This window comes from Lygodium microphyllum, chromosome 12, assembly GCF_053477565.2.
Source record: "Lygodium microphyllum isolate KBCC chromosome 12, Lygodium_microphyllum_v1.1.10, whole genome shotgun sequence".
NCBI lineage: Eukaryota > Viridiplantae > Streptophyta > Polypodiopsida > Schizaeales > Lygodiaceae > Lygodium > Lygodium microphyllum.
The window spans coordinates 128,119,286-128,138,831 of NC_141146.1; the positions used below are offsets into that span (position 1 = coordinate 128,119,286).

Genomic DNA, 19,546 nt, shown 5'->3' on the forward strand with positions numbered 1-19,546 from the left:
GGCTGGCCATAGGAGATGGCCTGTTTATCAGTTGGATGTGAAGTCGGCCTTCCTGAATGGTGATTTGAAGGAGGAGATCTATGTTGAGTAGCCTCCTGGCTTTGGTTCTTCAGATGGGAAAGTCTATAGGTTGAAGAAGGCCTTATATGGCCTCAAGTAGGCTCCGCGTGCATGGAACGAGAAGATTGATTCGTTCCTCCAGTCTCGGTTGGGATATCGGCGGTCCAAGGCCGATCCGCAGCTGTATGTTCACACTTCCGAGGACGGTTGTGTGCTGTTTGTATTATATGTTGATGATTTGATTGTCACAGGTGCTGATGCACAGCAAGTACAGGAGACGAAGTCAGCTTTACATCGGACGTTCGAGATGACGGATTTGGGTCTACTCCATTTCTTTTTGGGCCATGAGATTTATCAGTCTCAGAGGGGGATCTTTATCTCTCAACAGAGATATGTACAAGAGCTTTTGGTGTCTTTTGAGATGGAGGATTGTCGGGCCCTCTCGACTCCTATGGATCCAAACTGGAAGGCCACTTTCCATTCAGCTTCTCCTTTGGCGGATGCGTCCCGCTATCGACAATTGATTGGGTCCCTGATTTGACTTCTCAACACGAGGGTTGATCTATGTTTTGCTGTTGGGCTCTTGGCAGGGTTCATGAGTGAACCTAAGACGGTGCATTGGCAGGCTGCTCAGAGGATACTTCGGTATCTGAGAGGGACATCTGATTTGGGGATTCATTACCCCGCAGGGACAGATGGGTCAGATCTTGTACTTGCAGGTTGGAGCGACTCGGATTGGGCCGGTGACGTGGACCACAGGCGGTCTACTACAGGTTATTGTTTTACTTTGGGTGCAGGTGTTATTTCATGGAGTAGCAAGAAGCAGCCCACGGTAGCCCTTTCGTCTACTGAGGCGGAGTATTGGGCCGCGTCTTCCACCACATGCGAGGTTGTGTGGCTTCGGAGATTACTGGAGGAGCTTGGGTGTCCCCAGACTCGTCCTACATTGCTGCGATGTGACAATGAGAGTTGCATTGCCTTGGCAAGGAACCCTGTTTTTCATGCCCGGACGAAGCACATTGAGATCCAGTACCATTTCATCCGAGAAAAGCTTCTGGTTCCTCAGGCTTTACTTGGAGACATCCAGATCCCTCAGACTTCTGTCCTGCCCAGGCTCTGAGAGGGGGTGTTAGAGAGATCACAGCCAGGCAGGAGGTTTCAGCCTGGTGCAGTCCAGTCGGACTGCATGCAGTCGGACTGCCACGTGGCAGTCCGACCTGCAGCAGGCAGTCGGCTGCATTTAATGCAGCCGACTGGGCATTTCTGGCGCCCTATTTCCAGGCAGTTCTCGGCTATTTATACCCGATAGTCTCAGCAGTCTGACACACTTCTCTGACGCAGATTACAGACCGGTGACGCGCAGATTCTGTCTCTGTTCACAGATTTCAGACAGCAGACAGTGCAGACTGCAGCAGACTTCGAGGTGGACAACAGGTTGCATCGTCGAGGTGGAGACACGCAGTCCAGCGCACTGCGCCTGTGTATATCTTTGTATTCAGCATTCTTTATACAGCAGATCTTCATCGTCCACTGTCTCTTTCTCTCCCTTCTCTCTCCGTGTTCTCTCTCTCTCAGTCCTACGCTTCCGCACTGCTGCACTCTGACAAAAGGGAGCCTAGAGAGTAAGAGAGTCTAAGAATAGTAGGACTCACCTGAAGCGGACAGCTGGCAGAGGAAACGGGGAGAGAGGAGCCAGCACTCATCTAGGAGAGGTTGGGAGGTGAAAGAAAGGAACTCCTGCCATTTTTGATTCACAAATAGATCGAACTGTCGTCAGGAGCTTGGGCTACTAGCTGCGTCATACTGGTATCAGAGCCGAAGAGCCGACGAAGAGCCGACGGGTCCTGTCCTCATGAAGAGCCGCGGGTCCTGTCCTCACCGGATCACGTCAAGTAGCCGTTTCACGAGAATGGCAGCCGGGACACGTTAGTCATCATTTTTTGTGTTAACGATGGCGACCTTGACAAATGGGTGCAAAACAGATTACACTTACGTCAACATTCCTGCGGGCGATTACGGTGGGACTAAGTCCCGCTTTAATCTTTAATCTTTCTGGTTCACAGCCTGTGTTCCCACGTGACCTGACAGGGGGTGATTAATTACACCCATACCCAACGCTCGTGCCGACAGGCCGTGTTCCCAGCTGCCTCGTTCTTCCCACCATCTCTACTTTACAGAGATCATTGACTTCGATTTTATTGTAATCAGGGAAGTACCCCAACTTTGTATGCAAATTTCTTATATTTGCTTTACAATTCCAATGTATTAATGGAGGGGAAAGGGAGAGAGGGGGTAATCGAAGGCTCTAGTTCCGGGGACCACCCTATGGTAGATCCCCATGAAACGGAAATACAAGAAGAACAATAGGAAGAATTTTTTGCTACACGAGAACAATTTGATGATCTAACTGCTCGTGTGCAAGCACAGGAGGGGGTTCAAATGGAATTTCTAACTCAAACACTCACCGAAATAAAATCTCAATTAACCTTATTACTAGAAAGGGATAAAAATAAGCTAGAAACCTCGGATATTCCATCTTCATTGAAAGATTTAGATGTGACTATGCGAGATCCTAGGGAACCCCACCAAAAGCTGAGGGATAACCCAGTGTTAAAAGATATGAAACCCCCTCAGTTTCACGGGGAGGAAAAAGACAGAAATAAAGACACTATCTTTAATTTTCTCCAAAAATGGGAGGATTTGCACAAACTTAAAAATACTCCACTACATCTCCAAGCACTGGAGGCCAGTTTAACTTTGGGGCCAAAGGCATATAAATGGTGGCGAACTTTAAAGGAGGCAAATAAAATACCTGAAACTTGTGCTCAATTTGAAACGGTCTTTTTGAAAGAATTCCTTCCTGAAAATGAAATGGAAAGAAATTGGGAAGATTGGGATTATGTTAGACAAAAGGGAAGACCCCTACTGACATATCTAGAGGAATATCGTGAGATAATCCTCAAATTGGAAGGAATAGATGAATTTCAAAAGACACACCTAAGATGCTTGAAAAGGCAATTAAATTTACATTAATTAATGAAGATAGTATGCGTCCAGGTACACTCACTAGTCTCACTGATATGGAGCCCAAGACTAAGGAATTGGAAACCTCAAAATTTGTAGGCAAATTTAAAAGGAAAATGCCATTTCTTAAGGGCAAGAAACCCCCCTTTGAAAAGAAACAATATGTAAGGCCAAAGTTTAGTCAAGATGACTTTGATAAGGCCCTAACCATGCTGCTTGGAATTGCTCTCAAAGGAAAAAGGGGGAAGATAAAGAAAAGGATAAGGACAAGGGCAAGGGAAAAGAAAAACAAATCCATGTAGTGCAGACTCTGGAATTAAAGGGGCATGAAAAGTATAAATCTTTAGAGGTCTTGCACAAGGATGTACAACACAGGTGTTGTATGTCAACTTCTATGTGGCAGCCTACCTTTGGGCCACATGATTTAGTTAGAGTGCATGGATTGATAGCTGGAAAGAGGGTTAGAGTCATGATTGATGACTCTGCTACCCACAATTTCATAAATTATGCACTTGTCAAAAAATTGAAACTTCCCCAACAAAAGAGCGGGCATCAATATGTTGTTCGTATGATACAAGGTCAGGATAATAAAATATGGGATACAATGGTATCCAATTTGGAAATTGAGATCCAAGGATATAAAGATAAACTTGATTTCCAAATTATGAATATGGAAAGAGCCGATATTGCTTTAGGGAGGGAGTGGCTATGGGAATTGGAACCATCCTTAAAACGTAGTTATCATCATAATACACTGGAATTTGAAAGGGATGGTAAGACTTTTGTGATTCAAGGTGAACATGAAGTATCTAATAACCCTTTGTTGTGTTCCACCGAAGTTCAGAAGCTGATAAAGAAGGAAGCCTGTGAGCTATATATGTTATGGTCTCTTCCTATACAAAACACTTTTACTTTCTGTAATATAAAGCAACAATTTTCTTATGTTTGTGAGTTGAATGTAAGTAATGAATTAAGTGGTTTGTTAGATGAATTTAAAGATATGTTTCCTTTTGATTTACCAAGTGGCCTTCCACCAGATAGGGGTGATATAAATCACCCAATTGACACAGATAGGGATACACACCCTATTTCTAAACCACCTTATAAGTTAAGTGAAACACAGCACCAAGAAGTTGAAAGACAAATTAAGGATTATCTTGATAAAACGTTTATACAACCCAACAATTCACCTTGGGCTTCGCCAATTTTATTGGTAAAGAAAAAAGACGGTTCTATGTGACTTTGTGTTGATTATAGAGCACTTAATAAGATAACGCTGAAGAATAAATTTTCTATGCCTAGAATGGAAGATCTTTTTTATCAATTACAAGGGGCAAAATTCTTCACAAAAATAGACTTAAGATCAGGCTATCACCAAGTAAGAATTAAGGCACAGGATGTTCCTAAGACGGCATTTCGTACTAGATATGGGCATTATGATTTTTTGGTGATGCCTTTTGGCCTCACTAATGCACCAGCTACCTTTATGAAGCCGATGAATAGTGTGTTACGGCCCTATCTAGGACATTTTGTAGTAATCTTCTTGGATGATATCTTGATCTTTAGTAGATCAAAAGAAAAACATTTTGAACACTTATGATTGGTATTCCAATTGTTAAGAACACATTTCCTTTATGCGAAGAAAACTAAATGTGAATTCTTCTCACAAGAGGTCAAATATTTTGGGCATATTATCTCGAAAGAGAGAATCAAGATGGATCCAGAAAAAGTAAGGGCAATTATTGAATGGCCATCTCCAAGGAACCCAGAAGAGCTGCAAATCTTCCTAGGATTATCTAGATTTTATCGTAGATTCATTCGAGATTATGCCAAAATAGCTGTTCCAATGATAGACCAACTTAAAGGAAAAGGGAAGAGCTTTAATTAGGGAATAGACCAAAATGAAAGTTTTCAAATTAAGGTAGCTATTGCTACAGCTCCAGTACTATTAATTATGGATCCCAATAAACCATTTGTGGTTGAAGCCGATGCCAGTGATAAGGCGATAGGCGTGGTCTTATTACAAGAAGATTGACCAGTTGCTTTTGAAAGCAAAAAATTAGACCGTGCAAAACGGAATTATTCTGTTTATGAGAGAGAGTTGTATGCAATAGTACATGCAATGAAGAAATGGAGGCACTATCTGTACAGTGCCAAACTTTTGATCTTGTCGGATCATGAAAGCATTAAGTGGCTTAATGGCCAACTGGATCTACAAGGGCGTAAAGCCAGATGGACCGAACTCTTTCAAGAGTTCGACTACGAAATAAGGTATAGAAAGGGGAAGTACAATATAGTGGTTGATGCACTCAGTAGAATGCCCATCATAAATGAATTAAGTTTTACTTAGTTCACTTCCGATTTACTTGAATCTTTGAAAGGGAAATGTCAGGTTGATCTGGCATATTCCAACATATGGGAAGCAATAAATAATCGGGATCCAAATGGAAGCGCCTCCACAGAGGAAGGAATATCTGAGGATGTTCATAAAGGAAATGGAGCATCAGGGGTTGCTCAAATGAGATTCAAGTGGAAGAATTTTACCATTGATAATGGTTATTTACTCTACAAGGGTAGGGTATGTGTCCCAAAAGACGAAGAAATAAGGCGCCACATACTCTTTGAGTGTCATGATACCCCTAGCATGGGACATCCAAGAGTTAATAAGACTTATAGTCTTATTAAAAGGCAGTTCTATTGGCCTGAAATGAATAAGGACGTCCTTGACTATGTGGTCAAATGTAATAAATGCCAGGTTAATAAAGCTGAAAGATTGAAAATGGAGGGACTTCTCCACCCATTGGAGATTCCTTCGGGAAAATGGGAGAGTATCTCCATGGACTTTATTGTTGCGTTACCCAAAACACAGAGAGGGCACGACTCTGTGTGGGTGATTGTGGATAGGTTAACCAAAATGGCTAGGTTTATTCCAACTTCAACTGATGTTAAAACACCAAAATTGGCTAGATTGTTCGTAGAGAACATATACTGATTGTATGGCCTTCCGGCAAATATAGTTTCTAATCGAGATAGAAAATTTAATAGTCAATTTTGGCGTGCTGTATTTAGGAAGTTGGATACTAAACTTAGCATGAGTACGGCGGACCATCCACAAATTGATGGGCAAACTGAAAGGGTTAACCAAATCCTTGAAGATATGCTCATGGCATATATAAGTAAAGGGCAAACTAATTGGGAAGAGTATCTACCAATAGCAGAGTTTGCATATAATAGTGCCAAGCACTCTTCCACTGGATATAGTCCATTTATGTTAATGTATGGGTTTCAGCCCAGAGCTCCTCATGCAGTAGGATTGCATAAGAAAAAGGTTCAAGCAGCCAAGGACTTTTTGGAGGATATGAAGAGTATGTTAAAATTTGCTCAAGAAAATATTAAGAAAGCTCAAAATCGAGCTAGAGCTTATGCAAATCCTCACCGAACAGACATCTCCTTTGAAGAAGGAGAATTAGTCTATCTTAAAGTGCTTGAACAAACTAAAACCATGAAAACGAGATGATGTCCAAAGCTTTCACCCAGGTATTGTGGTCCTTTCACAATACTTAAAAGGATGGGAGGACAGGCTTACAAGCTCCAACTACCTACTGGTAGTAAAACACATCCAGTTTTTCATGTAAGTAAGCTAAGAAAGAAGCTAGGTAATTTGGATAATCTAATCTTAAATGATAACATTGAGGAGCTATTAGATGACCAATTTAATCCACATGAACCAAAAAGAATATTAAATGTTCGTAATAGACGAACAAGAAATACTATTTATCAAGAATATTTGGTCAAATGGAAAGATTGTTCAGAAGAAAGCTCAACATGGGAGCGAGTAAGTACCCTAAGGAAAAGGTTTCCCAATTTACAGTTGGACCTTCCAAGTATCATTTTCGAGGACGAAACCGATTCTTAAGGGGAAGGAAATGTTACATTAATAAGGTAATTTATGGGAGACACGCACGAGGGATGACCGTCCGGGGGCCTTGGGCACCCGAATGGGGTCAAGGGGAGCCTAGAGAGTAAGAGAGTCTAAGAATAGTGGGACTCACCTGAAGCCGACGACTGGCAGAGGAAACAGGGAGAGAGGAGCCAGCACTCATCTAGGCGAGGTTGGGAGGTGAAAGAAAGGAACTCGTGCCATTTTGATTCACAAATAGATCGAACCGTCGTCAAGAGTTTGGGCTACTAGCTGCGTCATACTCGTCATAACGACCATGTGAGAACTTGGGCCAATAGTCACAGTCTACAAAGATGGGGGACAAGGTCACAAGACAGCCAAAAGGAGGGGTAGCGGTGGTAGGACAGCATGCATTTTTAAAAAAACATATTCACCAAATGTGTGCATGTCATGTGGCAGATGGGGATGGGGATGGGGATGGGGATGAGGATGGGTATAAGTGTAGCTGCGGATGTGTCTATACATGGTGCACACAAGCTAGTGAATATGGGCACATGCACATCTACACCATGTATGATGTGGCTTAGAACTATCATATATCTAGACATATCTTGGCAATGCTCTCATATGCTAAGAGCTACACATTCTTTTTTGCAAGTAAAATGTGGCTGATTATATTACTTTAAAAAACTGATTACAACGGAGTGCTCATGCTCAATAGACTCCCTATAATCTCCCCTACCTCAAAGCGTCTGCTATGGGCTCCGATATTGACGGATGGGTAGAGCCTCCAAACCGACCATTGTGCACGACCCTACCTCGATAATGAATATCATGTCCTACATCCCGGCCTCATACAGAAGGTGACGGCCCTGACTGACTACCTACCAACAGAAAACTCCCCATGAGATACATCCAAGGCTGAGTGCTATATGGCAAAGGATGCGGCATGCTCCTCTCCACATGAGCTGAGCCGCCTCACATGGCCAAAGGCAGTGCTTTGGGGTTTCCGAAGGCTACTGTGTGCAGCGCTTACAACCTCCCTCCTGCATTTGGGCAAGCCAACTTCCCACTGCCAAGCTTGCATGTGCCACCAACCATAAGAAATACGATACCCTCCTCGGCCTCTAGCTATCCCATAGGCGGCACCAGAAGGTCCATCGGAAAGGCTCTATGATGATGTGCTCCGCCTAGTGCCTGCTACGTGACGGCGCCCAATCCATATCCTCCTGCATCAATACGTGTTTGTCAATCCTGGCAGTGTACTCCAGGAACCTCGATGGCTTCTTGGCAACCACAGTGACCAGCCATAGCCACTCTCCCAAATCCACTCCAACTCATCAAGTGGCCTACCCTCCCAGATCCAGAGGCGCCACTCCCTAAAAGGGTCTAGTCGCCATGTCTTTCCCTAAAGGCCAATCACCCAAATCCTCCTCCATGAAAGGATAGCTATCCCCTCATCCTGCTGCCCTCTGTGAAGAGCCAGATGCCCCCCCCCCCCCCATACAGTGAAGAAGGTCCCACGTGCAGTGCCGCCCACGTTACCTGCCACCTATAGAGGGATGCCTGCTAGTGAAAACCTAGCGGCCCATACCTCCCCTAGCTCTATCGACTCTCGTATCGGGGGAGCAAGCCACTCCTGGGGTATTGCTACATCTATCTCTTTTCTCCTCAACTCCACTCCTCTCTGGCAGCCTGATACTCGCTGCAGCACCTCCTCGTCCACCATCCTGTATACCTCCTGCCATGTCCTAATGGCATGAACCGGGCCGGCCTCCCAAGTAGCCCACTAGATCTGGGGGTGCTTGCCAATCTATGCCCCTTTCCAATCTGTGACCTCAGGGTTCTAGATCACCGGCTGACGGCCTATCTCCTCCTGGCAGCCTGGGGGGCTCTGGATTAGGGCCTTACGAAGACCTTGCCACACGCAGAACAAGCTGCATAGGAAAGGTGATCTAGGGGGAGTGATCTAGGCTGACGTGAAGATCCATCTCAGGAACGGGCTCCACTCACCGTCAAGCCTCGGTCTACAATCCTGAAGACCCTCCTTCAATAGGACCTTCCAGGTCTGCCCTCCTGGTGTGAGGCTGCGGACAACTAGCTTGCCCAAGAGCCCCATACTCTGATACTCTAGGTCTATGATCCCAAGCCCTCCCTCTGACCGATGCCGTATGATAGTCGCCCATGCCACCTTGGCACTAGAATCCCTAGAGCCATCTGACCCGAACCAAAGGAAATTCCGCACTAGGCTGCGAAGCTGCACTACGCAAGATGAGAAGCACCAACACGAGGCAATGTACCAAGCCGTCGCTAGGACCTAGTTAACCAATAGGGCTCAACGTGCTAGTGAGAGACAAGCTGTGCTCCAGTAGGTCAGCTTCCTCCGAATAGAATCGAGGACCGGAAAAAACTGTTGGACTGGAGTGACATCGAGTCCTACTTGGAACCCTAGGTAATGGACGGTCTGCCCTCTGCTCACCCATCTAAATCCAAGGTGGAAATCCCACTCCCTACTAGAGTCCGGGTCTATGAGGAAACCAACCAACTTTCGCCAGTTGATTTTTGCACCCGCTAGAGAACAGAACACCTCAAGAGCTAGCCTCACTCTCTCTAGCATCAACTCATCGTTCTCTATGTAGAGTGTTGTATCATCTGCATACTCTGAGTATAACAACTCAGTCTCCTCTCTCACTGGAAGTTGGAGGCTACGTAATCGGCTCACATGTGACCTAAGAAAGTGAGACATCACCTCTACAAAGAGTAGGAACAGGTACGGGGCCAGGGGGCAACCCTGCCGAACAGATCTCTCCACCTGAAATTCCTCCCCTCGCCTACCACCTATGAGAACCCTACTGGTGGCCGATCTCTAAAGTGCGGAGACCCTACGAATCCAAGCCTGGGGGAAACCCAACCTCACCATGGTTCCCTCTAGAAAATCCTTGTCCACCCTGTCATAAGCTTTCTTGAAATCCAATAGTACAGCCAGTCTCTGCCCACTGTGCTGAGCCTACTCTGTTGCCTCAAAGAAGGTGAATACATTGTCTAGGATGCTCCTATCCTGTACAAAGCCTTTATGTGTGTCATGAATGATGTCTGGAAGCATGGGGCGTAGTCGCCTACCAATCATCTTTGCCAGTGCCTTATGGGCCACAGACAATAAGGTGATCGGTCTCGACTAGGAAAGCTCCAACCGGTCTCCCTCTTTGGGGAGAAGACTGATAAGGCCTGCCGAAAGACTTCCTGGCATCTGTCCTGAAGTGAAAATCTCCTGGAAGGCCATCAGTAGCGGATCCTTCACCACCTCCCAATAGATAGTGAAGAAGGCCTTAGAGAGGCCATCCTCTCCCAAGCATTTCTACCCGTTCTATGTACGGAAAGCCTCCTCTAGTTCCTTCTCTGTGAAGGGGGCTAGGAGGGAGCCTCCCATCTCCTCTGTGACGAGAGACCGGATGTGATCCCAGACCTGTTGTCGACATCAATGTCCTCTAGTTGAGGCTATCTCCTGCTGGAAAAGGCCATTGTAGTAGTCGGTAGCAATCTCCATCACCTCGTTTAGGCTGGAACGAGTCCTCCCATACTGATCTCGAAGGCTACGTATCTGCTCTCCTCACATGCGAGTCTGGTGCACCTGGAAAAACTCCCTGCACATCGTGTCTCCCTTCCATGCCCAGAAGGCTGTTGAGGTGCGGAAAGAGAACTCCGAGCGTCTATCCTCTAGGCCAGCAATGGCTGCTTGCGCGCGTATCTCCTATGCGTGGAGGGTGGGATCCCCTTGTGCTTCCTGTAATAATCTCTGTGTGGTTGCAAGGTCCCGCCAGAGTGCTCTCTCCTCCTCCCAACTCTGCTGCCTGGCTTGTATGGTTGCCTCTTGGCAGATACTACTCGATTGGGCTAGGACCTCTGCAACCTCCTTTGCGATCCAATCCCTCTTGCCCCACTCCCTCGTCAAAATCTGCTCAATCTGTCTCATCACCTCCTCCCTCCTATAGATCGACTTAGGGATCCGACAGGATCGTTTGTCTAGGGCAAATGCTGGGGCATCAAGTGTCAGGAGAACCGAGCAATGATCGAGCAACGTGGTGCCCGCCAACTGCCCAATCTGGCCTCCACGAGAGCCTCTCTACTCTCCCACATAAAACCTATCCAACCGCTCCAGCGGGACTCCATCTAGCCCCCTGTATCCCCAAGAGAAGTCCGACGACCTCTCCCTCCTATGGAAGGCAGGGTCTCTCCGGGCATCGCGTGCTCCTACTACCAGTAGAAAGACCTCCCATGCCTCCTGCTCCTCCCAAGCCATGCCCTAGTAGTTTCTGCCTCTGCCCTGCTGATCCTCTAAAGCCTCCAAGTTGTTGAAGTCTCCTCCAATGATCTAGGACTCCACCTTTGGGAGTCCATCTGCGATCTCCATCTAGAACCTGTTGCATGCTCTAGCCTTTGTAGGGGCATAGACATTAAGGACTCCAAGACACGAGTCCCCAATATCCAATCAGATCCATAGAACCCTCCCTGCCACTATCGTCCCATCGTCTCGTACACAGGGGTGAGACTCAGGTCAATAGAGGTACATACACCTCCACTCTAGCTGTGGGCACCAATGGCATGCTCCCAGTAAGTGTGTGAGCTACCCAGGAGTACCTTGCCTACCCGTTGGGCCTGGGTAGGAGTGAGCTTATGCTCCTATAGAAGATGTCGATCCATCCGGCAAGGGCAAGCTACAACTCCTACCGAACAATCAACTTCCTGGAACCACATGCCCCACTATAGTGGAGGCTATTCACATTCCAAGATGCAAGGTGTAAACTCATAGGGAGACCTGTGATTGACTAAACAAGCATCTATTCGATGTGGAAGCTGTTGACGAAGAAGAGGAACTATGAGGCATATGTATACGCTTCGCTGAGGGCCTGGATGGTGAACACCATTCCCCCATGGTAGCCCTCGGGCGGACCATGGGGGTGATGGATGCGCCTGGTGGTACCACCAGGGTGTCTATCAACCACACTAAGAGGCAAGACTCTGTACACTGGTAGAAACGGGCCGTCTATGCCAAGGGCCACTTGATTACATCCATCGGCGCTCTCCACTACGGAGGGACTCAAAAGATAATGCTCAGATGAGGGACCTTAGCCCCAACCCACCAATTGATATCCATCATGCAACCCGGCAACTGCTAGGAGAAAAGTGCCAGTCCACCTTCTCCCATCCACTGGGAGATGTGGTCTGCCACCTGGCTCTTCACCTCCTCTATCTGAGTTGTCGCCCAGTCTCCTGTGTGAGAGGTCTGAAGGAAGAAGGCATAGTTTGGTCCATTCGTTGGTGCTAATAAATGGACCTTGCCACTCCTAGACTTGCGTACCACGAAGATTCCCAAGTCCAAGGGTAGTGGGAACACTCCACGCTCTGCAACTCTCAAGTAAGACAACGGCCCACTACGAAAAAACTCCTATGGTAGCAGATGTACCTGTCTCGAGAAAGTGTGACGGGCAGTATGCACAGATGAACTGGTGGCTGTGTGAGGGGGGGAGGGGAAGCTAGACTGTCGGTGGGTGGAAAATGTCGATGTCTGGGGCTCCTCGCCTCTTGTGGAAGGGGGGGATGGGTGGGGGAATGGTCACCTGTACTAGGTGGGGATCGGGGCGGCCGGTTGCGGGGGGGGGGGGGGGGGGGGGTCTCCGCCGTGGACCCTCAGGTGATACGGCCTGTGACGCCTCTGTGGGGGATGGATGTGTAAACCTGTGGACCTGTCAGGTAGGGCGAGGAGGGGGGAGCCGTGTGGTGCTCTACCGGGCTGCCCAGTCACAATGACCTGCTGCCTGAAGGAGTATCCGCTTGCCTCAATCTCTAGGAACTGTGGGATATTCTTAAAACCTTTCACTGTTACCCGTACCTTTAGGACTCCTGCGGCTATCACTGCGTCCGTGAAAGAGGCGGGGAGGACAATGCCGAAGAGCCGTCCAAAGTATTCCACCAACTGGGGATACTCTATCGCTAGGCCGAGAAAGAGAAGGGTGACCGGGTGCTGAAGAAACCTGTTGTGGAGTGTAAATGCCTCCACTCTGAAGCCACTGTACCAAGGGACCATGTAAATGACCCCCTTCGTGGACGCATAGCGTGAACTAGCCAGTAACTCACGGGTTGCGTCTGCCGAGGTGAGCCGTACCATGAAGATCCCTTGGCCCATTAGAACCACCTCCACGATTTGCGTTGTGCCAATGTGTAGCATGGAGTGAAGCCAGTCCCAAAGCTGAGCCTTGGATAGGGAATGTCCTACTACCTGACCAAAGATCGTTGTTTCCTTTAGCTCCAGCTCTGTGGCACGGACAGCTAAGAGTTGTTTCTTAGAGAGGACGACGCGCAAGGTGTTGGACTGGGGGGCACTCGCTGAATGCGCCGGCATCTGACCAGAGGTTTCCATTGCGCATCCCTTCTGAGAACCTACCAATCACGTTCTATGCTACCAGAGGGGAGGGAAAGTTGTTGCAGATGGAGGAAGCAACTTGGGAAGGGGGGGGGGGGGGAGGGGGGGAAGAGATGTTTTTGACGATGGGGGAGGTGTTGGACGCCACGGATGGCCGGCTTATGACGCGCACCGTGTGGGTGTGGTAGGTCTGCCGAACGGAGCCAGGACCACAAGGCGGAGGCAATGCAGGGGGGGATCAGGCGAGGGAGATCTAGCGCAAGGGCTAGCCTGCCGGGGGGGGGCAGCGCCCCACAGGGAGGGGATCAAGGCAGGGCAAACACGCCACGCGGGAGGGAGCTGGCAGGGGAACAGCGCGCCACAAGACGACGGGCGGGGAAGGGGGGGCGTGATGGCGACGGGTAGTTGCAAAGAGGGGCGGCTGCAAGGGAACAGGCGGGGGATGGCGCGAGGGAGCAGTCGCGGCGGGGCAGCAGCATGACGTGACGGGCTTCGAGCTTGTTGCCAAGCTATAGTACTAGTGCTAAGAGCTACACATAGGTTTCACTTCAAACTTAAGGGCCCTACAATACAAGGGTTCTATCAATTGAACCCTACGTTTTAAGATTGTATTACCCACATATGCCACACCCCTGATGTACTCTTTGGAAAGGCTTAAAGCCATTTTTTGAAAACCCCTTCGAAGCTCCTAAATCAAGACTGAATAGAAGGTTCACTTTGACCTTCCACAATTTCAATGTTCACTGCATGCCTCTGCAATCATCCCCTAACATTGACCTAGTAAGTTCACACAACTCCTCACTACACCTAATTTCTAACTAATCTTCTTGTGATAACAGTACCCAATAACTGGTCAGGATAATTACATACGGTGTCCATAGGTGGTCCACTGTTGCAAGACAAGTCCGTCTCATCTTGGACCCAAGATGATATATACTACTTCCAATTTCTTTCAGATTACACTGGGATGAGATATCATGTAATATGATACGGATCATTACATTTGTTGTTCCTTTATAGACCTCACATTCTATATGTCATTTTCAAAGCAGAAACTGCGCCTGCATCCTGGTCTTAAGCATGGTCACAGCCCCTCTCATCCTTTGAGCTCCAATCCTCTCTTGTGCTCCAAGGTATGAAACACCCCTCTGATAAATTCAAAGGAATTCAGATTCCAACATCAACATAACAGTGTATGAGCTTTCTATAAGCTTTTTATAATCCCTCATTTCCTGTTATGTTCTTTCTAGTCTGATCTGGTGTAAACTTGCAGTAAAATCCAATCCCAAAGGAGAGGGTAACTGTCAAAATAAAGGCATGCTTAGTTATTAATCAGAAGGGAACACCTCATTTTTATTACTTTTTAACACATAGATCGTTGTTAATATTGATTGCATCTTTGCACAGGGAAATCTTAGTTGGGTACTATCCCCTTTGTGTAAATATTGCTAGTAGGCAAAGACAACAGCTGCTTTGAAGAAAGATTCTCTCCTAAGGAACTGTAAAGGATATTAAAATAAGCTTACTATGTTCAGATCAAGAATAGCAATTTTCCTTATTAGGGCATCTCCATCCTTAAATTCAATTGACACATTGATTCAAATCTCTGTGTGTGTAAAAAAGTGGTTTAAGAGACCATCCCATTTGTGGATGCTTAGTGTGCTTCCATTCATGCTACTCTTTTTTTTTTTTTTTTTTTTGAGGATCACAATCATCACCTTGGAAACCTTACTTCCTTTTGATCAGATTTGCTACAACTTCCCTCATGAGGGCCATTTGCAGAACATAAGATGGGCTCAGCATATGAAGCAGAAGAAATTTCAGAAGCAAAACAATAGGGCTTACATAAGCAGATTCAAAAGTACTCCCAAGTCTAGCTTCCATTTTAAATCAGATGAACAATCACCACCAGAAGGAGGTCAGTTCTTCACCATCAAAAGGAGATCAGTTCTTCATTGCCATCGCAAGGAGATTAATTCTTCTTAGCGAACTTTACATCCATCTCCAATGGAAAAACTTTTCCCCTGTGATTAAACGTCATGAAGTCCAAGTTCTCTGAAAGAAGTGTAAGCCTGGTTTCCTCGGAATGGGGTGAGATAGGTAGAAACTGTCCTGGAACTCTTAGAGCAGCCCAAAAACACAAAACCAGGCTGATAGCAACCTCAACGAGGACCTGGTACGGAGGCCAAACAAACTCTTCGTCTCTGACCTTCAAAACAGCACAATACTGGATGGTAGAGAAAGCTGCATGTCCGAGGACAAGCACACCGATAACACCGATGAAAAAGTCGAACCCCATGGCTACGCTAGCCACAAAGAGAGCATTCATTCATGCTACTCTCTCTCTCTCTCTCTCTCTCTCTCTCTCTCTCTCTCTCTCGCTCTGTGTGTGTGTGTGTGTGTGTGTGTGTGTGTGTGTGTGTGAAGATAATTGAATTAAGTAGTAAATATTTACATCAGACCATCACATCAGCATTCTCTCTCACTCTCTTTCTTTCTGTTACATCAGACCATCAGGTCATCAGAGAAACTGATGAAAGACTTCATGCTACTCTCTCTCTCTCTCTCTCTCTCTCTCTCTCTCTCTGTGTGAAGATAATTGAATTAAGTAGTAAATATTTACATCAGACCATCACATCAGCATTCTCTCTCACTCTCTTTCTTTCTGTTACATCAGACCATCAGGTCATCAGAGAAACTGACAAAAGACTACCAGGACTTTAACACAAAGAAATCACACAGAAAGGACAGCTGGAGTAGAGCGAACAATAGCCAGCCAGGGAGCAGCAATGTCAAGAAGAACCAGGTCAGCTGATATCATAGAAGAAATCTGCCATAGCACTAAACCTCGAACACGGGCCACATGACCATGGAAGCCTGAAATTGAATCAAAAATAAAGGCCTTTCGAGTACGCCAAATATGCCACAGGGCAGTCCATCTAAGGAAATGGAAAAGACAGGAATAATCAGAATGCAAAGAAGACTCCCATAATCCACGAATGGGCTGTTATCCGGTGCTGAGTCGCTGAGAACCACACGCAGGAAATAAAACTCCAAATCTGTTGAGCAATTGGGCAAGAGGCAAAAAGATGAAGCAATGTTTGATCACATGTAGTGCAGAATACACAACAACCAGCAGAGATCTTTTGAGCACGCAGCACCTCTCCAGTTGGAAGACCACCAATCAGCAGTCTCCACATGAAGACTTTACCTTGATACGGAACCTTAGACTTCCAAAGCTGAATGAATCGTTCATGCCACTTCTTTTTGCCATCCTGAATGTGCCATAATTTATTAACCTTTGTAGTGACCCATCTCTTGGCCTCCACCATTTGATGATATATCTGGTTAGCAGACCTCTTCTCGAAATCATCAAGAAGCACAAACATCCAATCACGCCATGGATACAATGGCTATAGCACAAGCAAAGGAGAGAACCTCTAAAGTCTGATCTATATGGATGACCAGATGTTACAATATCCATGGGGCCCCTAAAACTGCTGACGAATATGCTGAAGATAAAAAAGACTGGACTGCCCACGAATAACACCATCAAGAACTGTCTACAACCCCAAACGAGCCATCCAATTAAACTTGACTCTTTGCAAATCTTTGTCCAGCCAATCCAAGAACTTGGAGCATGCCAGTACTTCTCCTTGCAGCGAATTCACCTCCTTACAAATATCAAGGGGGCGCCAAACTGAAAAACGTAAGATCTCCTGCCAGGATGCAATCAAATGAGAAAGGAGAAAAGACTGGAAGACCTTGATAGGCCTCAAGGAATTAAGCACATGCCACCACGAAGCATGAATAACCATGCTACCATGAGAGATGCCAGTCTTTTCAATGAAAAATTTAGCAATATCAAACCAAGGATGACTCTGTACACATAGAGCCTGCAAAAGGGCCAAATCTCAAGGCTGTCATATGCAAATTAACATCCAACAAAGCTGCACCCCCTATTCGTTTAGGCGTAGTCACATGGTGCCACGAAATCCACACCTATCCCAAACAATTGCCTTTCTTTTTCCACAACATGAATCTGATAGGCTGAAAGAATTCCAAAAGGGGAAGGCCAACCTTGAGATTTCTAATATATGAACCTGTCATGAATCCAAGAGGCCATCCAATCTAGTAATGCACGAGGAGCTACCTCCACAGTGATAGGATATCCCAAGTGTCTGGCTATATTTCCCTTTGAGATCACAATTCCATGCCAGCCCAAGGCCTGCAGATCATTCTCCGTATAGGAGAGTAGTGTAGATTTCTGAGTATTAATATGAAGACCCCATGCCAAAGCAAAAAGATTCCACGCCACCATTGCTCGATTAACATTAGTGCGATCAGCCTTAAGGAACATAAAACAATCATCTGCAAAAGATTGGCCAACAAGTTGAGTACCACTCGGAAGAGATAAGCCAACTCTCGCCTTGATCAGCCAACTTATCCAACAATGAGAGCATCGGGTGGGTGACCAAAGCAAATAGCAAAGGGCTGAGAGGGCAGCCTTGCCTAAGAGAACGAGATAAGGCTATTTCCTCCATGATCCCTCCATTAAGAGCAATACGAGCCACAGCACCCTAACTAATGGTATCAACAAGAGAAACCATGCGAGGACCGAATCCCATTGTAGACAATAATTGCCGCAAAAAAGACCTACTAACATGATCAAATGCCTTCTCAATATCAAGTTGAAGCATAACTACCTGCTGACCTAAAGCTTTGGCATAGTCAATTCCCAATTGGACATTCAAAATGTTATGCATTATATTCCGACCTTTAATGAAACCATACTGACGTGGATGAACCAAGTGTAGAAAAACTTTCTGCAATCTGTTGGGAATGATTTTGGAGAAGATTTTATATAACAAACCCATAACAGAAATGGGTCTCCATTGTTTCAAAGAAGTTGAAGAGGGAAACTTGAGCAACAACCGAATGACAACAATCTTTCAATCTAATGGCATGATGCTAGAATTCCGCACTTGCTGGCACAAGCGAGTTAATGGGTCTTTAAGCTACTCCACATGAGCTGAAAACAGCTCATTAGGAAGCCCATCCCAGCCAAGACCTTTCCTTCCGGGCAAGTGGGACAGCACTTCTTCCACTTCATCTTTTGAAATATCAGCCTCCATTAAATCCACCCATTCTAGTTTAACCTGATTACTAATCAACTCGCAGAAAAATCGGTGAGCAGAGTGAACAGCATCAGAAAAAATCTGTTGTGGACCAAGCAAGGACTTATAAAAGTCAACACTCATTCGAATGTTGGAGGCAGGATCAATCACCATAACATCCTACTCATCCATTAAACGCACAATATTTTCTTGGGCATATTTCTGGTGCAGACAAGAAAAGAATTGATGGAAATGACAGTTATTATCGTATAAAGCTTCAGCTTTGGCCTGCAATTTGTATCTTGCATATTTCTCTTCCTGAAGAGAATGAACCCTGCCTTTCAACCATTCAATGCATGTGAGCAAGTCATCATTAGCATCCCCTTATTGACTCAGAGACAAGGAGTGGGCCAATAAAGATTGGGCATGCTGCAATTCAGCTCGTAAAGAAGAAGCATGCTGAATACTATACTAATGGGATAACTCTCGCACATTATTCCTAAAAACAGCCCATGCGTCCCTCCCTCCAAATAGGACCTTCAAGCTAAAAGAAGTGATCAGTTGCTGAACACATTCCATAAAATGATTTTGCTGCAGAAAAGATTGATTAAAACGAAGAGGCAACCGAGCAAGGAGAGCCTTAAATACATGAATAGGTCTGTGGGTCATTTCCAAGACCAAAGGGTAGTGATCTAATAAGACACGTTGTCCACCAACATGTCAATGACTACAGGAAGAAAGGAATCACTCTGGCAAATGTGGATCCTATCAAATCTGGCCCAGGTGTTTGGATGCTGAAAAGAACGATAGGTATATCCTAATTGTGATGGATATATCCATGACCACATTTCCTGTTTCAAAGACACAGCTGCAAGGGCATCCCAAGCCTATCGCTCAGGACCATCCATAACTGAGTGCAGAGAAGTTGCCTAATTCCCAAATACACATGCATTAAAGTCACCCATGACAAAACCTTGACAAGCCATGGCAAGGTAGTGCAAGTCATCCCAAAGTTGACGACGTTTC

At 46.1% G+C, this 19,546-nt stretch overlaps 1 protein-coding gene and 1 pseudogene across 2 annotated transcripts in view; both read right to left on the reverse strand.

The window, feature by feature from the left end:
* The window catches only part of LOC148028251 (uncharacterized), a 103,670-nt gene that overhangs the window by 18,172 nt on the left and 65,952 nt on the right, over window positions 1-19,546 (reverse strand). The gene's annotated exons all lie outside the window — the stretch shown is intronic.
* LOC148028252 (membrane magnesium transporter pseudogene) lies at window positions 15,170-15,719 on the reverse strand (annotated as a pseudogene).